This window comes from Chenopodium quinoa, unplaced genomic scaffold, assembly GCF_001683475.1.
Source record: "Chenopodium quinoa cultivar QQ74 unplaced genomic scaffold, ASM168347v1, whole genome shotgun sequence".
In the NCBI taxonomy this organism is placed as follows: domain Eukaryota; kingdom Viridiplantae; phylum Streptophyta; class Magnoliopsida; order Caryophyllales; family Amaranthaceae; genus Chenopodium; species Chenopodium quinoa.
This window is the reverse complement of record NW_018745179.1, coordinates 9464-16685: the sequence shown is the minus strand read 5'-3', so window position 1 is coordinate 16685 and position 7222 is coordinate 9464. Positions and strand designations below refer to the sequence as shown.

The following is a 7222-nucleotide window of genomic DNA, read 5'->3' as shown; positions in this document are numbered from 1 at the left end:
AACCAAAACAATCGCGATAATTTTATAAATATTCTTACTTCCAATACCTATACTCAAATCCCTCTCTTACCTCTCGAATCCCTCTCCTACGTGTTACGTGTGTATAATTGTGTTGTCATATACAGTATAATTTTTATCCATAACCCAAATATACTTTTTATTGCTATAATTCACCAACTTTTCAATTGATAAGAGCATCTAATCTATTAACTATTACTAAAACAAAACATGCTGATGTCAATTTCTTATTAAAAAAATTTCCGCCTAAACTATTTTTTACATCATCCTTTTTTTCCTCTCTTTTTTTTCTTCCTACATTCCAAAACTAATAAATAAATACATTAATTAATGAGATTATGATTACATATTTTTTAATATAAAATTGACAATTATTTAAACATATAATAACTACTTAATTGCATGGGATTAAACTAGTTACATTTAAAGCATAAAAAATGAAGAATAAACACTCAATGATCAAATTAAAGAAGGTAAATCTCCGATCCATATAGAATGTCCATGGCATCATATACAATAAAATTATAATAGATGACATAGAAATATAGAAGTAATTAATTGAAATTTCCAACACCTTCCCTTTCCAAATTGCCCCAAAAAAAAAAAAAAAAAAAAATTAAAGCCAAAAGGTTATTCTTTTGGTACAACCATATATTTACTGGCATCCTTGCTTCACATTGCATTGTTGCATAAGTTGCTCTTGCTAGGAAGTAATGCCTTGGTAATTTTCAAGCTTCGGTTAATTAAATGGCTATTAAAACCCTATTTAGTTATGCCATTTGCTAATCTTGCTCTTAGCTCTTTCCTTAAGATTTTCCCTGATGGTAGTTTAGGGATTGATTCCACGAAGAAAACTCGGTATATTCTCTATAAAAATACCACCTGCACGTAAAATTCACAACATTTTTTAGTTTATTACTCCGCATATGTACGAGTAATTAAAATAATATCTTTAGATTAGTAAAATATTTTTCTTCTTATTTCATGGATCGATAAATAAATAAAAACAATTTTAACCAAGTTCAATTTTGATCAGTAATAATTCGTTTGATTATTATTACTGATATGTTGCATTAAACAAATATCAGGTGAATAGAACGTGATCTAATTTAATTTAACAGGGTAACTATTTAGGTAAATTAATGCGAAGTCTACCTGTTTGGAGATGTATTGTTTAACATCATCTTCACTAATTTGAGAGCCATTTGATCTTACAACAAATGCAACAGGAACTTCACCAGCAGCCTCATCTTGCATTCTGAAAAATTGTTTAACAAATTGTATTTATTAAATACAAATCTAAGGTAAAATATATTAATATGAGACATAATAAAGGAGATTATTGTTGATTATTAAGTTAATAATGAAGAAAAAATAATACTTACGCAACAACTGCAGCATCATGGATATTAGGGTGGTTGATTAGCATGCCTTCAAGCTCAGCAGGGGCTACTTGAAAGCCCTTGTACTTGATCAATTCCTTTAGCCGATCAAACGATGAAGATCTCATCGTCGTCGTCGACAAATCCAATGTCACCGGTGTGCAACCATCCTTCTTTGTCTATGGTGTTTGCTGTTGCCTCCGGGTCATTCAAATAGCCTGAATTTTTAGTCATTAATTTGTTAATTGAGGGTTACTAGAGCTAAAAATAAATTATACCCTAGTACTAGAAATTTTTAAACGAAAAAATAATACTTTTTTTCTTTTTTTCCTTTTTTTTTTTTGTGTGTTTGTATAAAGAGAGTCGCAAGGATAATGATATAAATGAGATTTGATCTTTCGTCTTGGTATCACCCCTCAAGACTTTAACAAACTAAGCTAGTTGGCATCCACAATGACAAATAATACTTCGTACATATATATATAAATTATAAAAAATTGTTTGATCGACGCTTGTGTCCTTAGGAATAAATTGTGAAAAGAGATTATTGTAATTGTTTTTAATGTAGCAATATGGTCAATTACACAATACGAAAACTCTTAAAGTTAAGGTTTAAAGTATGATGTATTACTGTCCCATTTTCTTAATAGCCTACATTATTGAAGAACATTAAATGACCAACTATCTTAATTACTAGGTACTCTTTAACTCCACACCACAATTTCACCAACATAGAAAGGCCAACAAGAAAATCAATAGCTCAACAACATCAATTCCCACCAACCATATCTACTATTTAAGCCTCCCTAAAGTTAAACATAAATCTCATTGTACATATTTTTATATTTTGCTCTTTTATGTGAGAACAATGATGTGTATCGTTTATCTACCGATCATTGCTTATGCCCGAAAATTTGTGGACGTGCAAATTGCCACTAATTAGTTGATTTGCCTTTGGTTATGATTCAAAACGATCATCAATTTTTAAAGTTGTAATACAAAGTTACTGATCTAATTAAATACAGATTGTACACTGAACGGGATCAAAAATTAGTTAAAAGTCAATGTGAAGAATTTATTTTATGTTTAATATTATGCTTTTCTCGTTGTCAAAAAAAATGTGAGAATTTGGAATAAAAACCATTTAAAATGCATGATAAAATGGAGTATAGTGGACCACATGAAGCAATCAAAAGTAAAACATTACAACTAGAAAAAAGTCAGGCATTAAAAAAAAATCGGCAAATAAATGTCATGAGGTGCCAAAATGAATATTGATGATACTTTATCCACTAAATTTAACCTCATCCAAATGGATCTAAGAGGGGTCAGGATAGAAATATATGCGGCTAAGTATAGAGATCGAACATTAATGGGTCTCACAAATCTGTCTCGAAATAGTGGTCATGTTTATTTGTTGAAATGCTAAGCCTATAATCGGGTTATAAACGCCCTCAGTCTTAATCAATAGGTCGAAATCTCATTGATATTCCTTTTTTTTTTTTTGGTATGTATTAAAATGTATTCCTTACATTATGACTATTGAACAAAAAATCAAAGAAGATAACAACATACCTTTCATGATTTGGCTACCACGAATGCAAATTTCTCCAGATTGGTTTCTAGGCAAAGAAAGACCGGTATCAGGATCAACAATCTTTAACTCAGCATTTCGTACAACCGTCCCACATGATCCAGACTTTACATCCATGGGCTCTTTTGCAAATGCTAAACACATCGCTAGCACTGGTCCTGCCTCTGTCATACCATAACCCTGCATGTATCGATAAATGTAATTAATACGACGCATTGAATATTCTATATGTCACTTTTTTATTGTCTTACTTTCATTTTGGATTTGATTATTTCATTATGTGAAAATGAAGGAACATTACTTTACTGTCGTGTTTCTCGCGTTCAGTATATCAAGTCCTACTAATTCTATCTTTCATTACTTTCATCACACAAATAAATGAAAAACTCAATAAATCTCAATTGAAGAACAAAAAAGGAGGGAGGGTGCATCTCTTATCCACTAGTATTTTTTCAAAATTAAAAATTAAAAAAAATAAATAAAAAAAAGGAACAAACGTTTGGTAAGTTCAAATCAAGCAAAATAATCATTAATGGAATTATGTAAAGTTCAAGTAGTTCGATCACCATCAATCTATCACTCCATAATGGCATTTTGGTGCACCAAAATTTGCCACGATTAATAATAGGGATAAAAGCACCGTTGTGAATTATAACTCTTATGAGTTATTGAATATTAGTTGTCATAGATGATATATGTCCGATAAGATCAAAATCTATTAATTTCTCCCATCTATTATATTTATTACTAAATTTTTTTATATTTTATATTTTTATACAATAATGCGAAGTGATGGCCATGGCCTATGAATAAAACTACGTTATACAAATAAACAATATACAATGTACTAGAAAACTAGTATATAGACCGAATTTTAAATGTAAATATCATTAATAAAAAAGAAACTAGTATATGGACCGAATTTTAAATGCAAATATCATTAATCAAAAAGAAATCGTTAACGTAATATTTTTGCATTGTCTAATCATTTGAAGTATTTTGTATAAATTATTACTCCTAGTCTTAATCGATAATGATTTAAATTTAGAAGATCGACATTCTTTTAAATTGTGTATAATAAAATAAAATTGATTTTTTAACTCCAAATAATTGGAGAAAAAGACATGTAATGCACCATTTTGCCAACTAGTGCTCTAATTTAAAAATAAAAAACTGAATGATAGAAAGTGGTGGAGAGCATGCCTTGTCCATTTCTTACCCTTTTTTTGTCAACTATGATGAAATATAACTCACTTTTATCAGTACGGGTTTCTTTTCTTTGTAGTATTGAAATTTGTACGTTCTTTTCTTTAATCATATATGATTATCGATCATATTTTGTATAGAAATAAGTGAAAAAAAAAAATCATAATTATCATTCACTAATTACAATTTAGGTTTCCATCACGCCAACTATGCCTTTTAAATCTTTAAGTATCAAGGTAAGGGATATAGTTAGTAAGAGTATTATAGAAAATAACTTACTAATACTCCGTATTATTTTAAGATAATCTCAAGAGTAATTATAAATCTATGAAGTCATCGAAATCACTAACCCTTTATCTTTTCCTTGGCAGTGAGAGTTCGTTGTATGAAATGTTTAATTAAAAAGGTACAATTAGTCCTACAATTATATTTACATTAATTTCTCCCAATTATGGAAAAGTTAGTACTCAACTTCACCCAACTCGTTAGTATGTCAAACCTAATAGTTATATTAGGCTATCAATTCCACACGTATTAATATTATTATTATTATTATTTTATTTTTATTTTTTTTGGGGTGAAAGAGAGAGCAAACTCTCATTCCACACACATAATTATAATCAATAAGCGCATAACATTTTGTCAAAGATTATCTTACGACTATAAAAAACGACATTAGTTAAAATATTTTAAAATTGTAGTTTCATTTGGAATTAGTTTTCATGTTAGTTTAACATAATCATGATTAAGGATATATTACACTACTCTCTATTATCTATTAATTGTGGATGTAACTTATATGAACTTATGTTTTTTAATTGAATCTCATTCATACTTGTAAGAAATAATCAAAAGTTAAGAAAAAAATATCATTTGTTAAATTAGACTTTCTTTTTTGACTTGTATTGTAAGAAACTATATTATTAAAACCTATCAAATCTAAAATAAGTAGAACAAACTACTTACGGTCTTATTATGTAAGGAGAGATTAATAATTATATAATTCAATACTTTTCCTTCAAGTATTTTCCTAAGTGTGTGTGACGACGTATCACGTATGTGACTTATCCATCTCAATAAACAAGTACTATTATCAAGATTTTACTTATTCTTTTCACCCTTGAAGCATGCACCATTTTTCTTTTACAAAGTCTCTTAATTGAACGGTTTCTATTCAATTTATAAGGGCGTGTTCTCATTACTTTAACGTTCTCATCAACATTATACATATACGATTCCATATATTTTTTTTTCACCAACCCCACATGTACATACTTCATACTCCGTATTAAAATTTGTGAATAATTAGTTCGTGAGTTCATGACATTGTTACCTTTTGCTGTATATTCTCGGTAAAATCTGACAACATTATAAACGTCAGAATTGACTGACTTTTATACAGAAAATTTATTCTCATTTGTTAACTTTATTTATTTATTTCTCATATTTTCCTGATATGTTATACCTTTATTTGAACTAGAAACCTATGTAAAAGTAGCAAAAAAATCAAATCATAAACTTTTAGACTTTATAGTCATATCAAATTTGATTTTGTAGGTCTAGTATATATACTATACGACGGAAATAGTAAAAAATTAATAATGATTATATACCATAGTTTAAATATAATGATACGAGATTAATTAAATTAATTACCTGTCCAAGTTTGGCATTTGGTAGTTTAAGCTCTAACAGCATCTTCAAGATCTTTTCCCATGGGTGCTGCTCCGGACAATACTACCCTTACCGATGAAAGGTCGTATTTGTCCATGTCCGGATTTTTAGCGATAGCTAAAACAATCGGAGGTACGAAGGGTGCTATTGTAACTTTGTATTTTTGGACGAGTTCCATCAACATGTATATATCGAATTTCGGCATTACTAGAATCGCGGCCCCGACGCGTAGAGCACACAGCAACACGGAGTTAAGGAGTAGATGTGGAATAAGGGTAACACACATAGTATGACATCTTCGCTATTGAAGTAGAGGTTTGGGTTTTCCCCATCCACTTGTTGTGCGACACTTGTCACGAGGCTTTTTGTGCGTGAGCATCACGCCCTTAGGGAGGCCTGTGGTGCCTGAGGAATAAGGTAGGGCTACCACGTCATCTGGGGTTATATTTGCCTCGGGTAAATTGTTTTCCTCCCCTGGGTCCCAACTAGGTCCCAAAAGTGCTTGTACTCGTTGGGGTGGGGACCATCTGGAGATATGGTATCCACGAATGATTAAATGAATGTTGTTCTCTTCACAATAGGACTTCACCTTGCCCGCGAAGGCGGACTGGGTGAGGATGGCTCGAGCTCCACTAGCTCGAGCCTGCTTCTCAATTTCAGCTGAGGTGCAAAAATGGTTGGCTGTCGTGCTTACGGCTCCAATGAAGGATGCCCCGAGGAAGGAGAATATAAACTCGGGGCTATTTTGGAGGAGTAGCATGATCACCTGACCCTTCTGCAACCCGAGTCTGTGATGAAACCCAGCTCCAACACGTCTGGCTGTCTGTTCCACCTCCTCGTAAGTCCATTCCCGCCCTGTAGGCCCATCAATCAAGCACGGGCGGCTACCATGCTCACGTAGATTCTCAAAACAATACGTGTGTAGGGGGAGGTGGTTAGGAATGTAGATGTCTGGGAGCTTCGATTGAAACACGAACTCCTTTCGCTCAACAACCTTGTCAACCTCTTGCTCATCAATATGGTTGTTGCTCACTTGTTCCGAACCCATGTTTAAGAAATGTATGTGATAATAATAGTTGATGAGAAAGTAGGAATGAAGAAAAACTTATTAGAGAGTATAGAAAGAGAAGGTATGTAATGTAAGTTATTACTAAAAACCTTCCCTATTTTTTTGGAGGGTTGGTTAAGGGGTTAATATATGGAAGTAGGTGAGAGGTAGAGGGGGTAGCGGGTGGAGCAAAGGGGTTTGGTATGATTAGAATGCGATCAAAGTATAAAATGGAAAGTGCGTTGACAAAACATGTAACTTCTCTAACATACCACCCACAATAACTCATAATATGTGCGT

General features: G+C 31.8%; 1 pseudogene; it reads right to left on the bottom strand.

The window, feature by feature from the left end:
• Positions 1-456: 456 nt before the first annotated feature.
• LOC110710888 lies at positions 457-6982 on the bottom strand (annotated as a pseudogene).
• Positions 6983-7222: the final 240 nt, after the last annotated feature.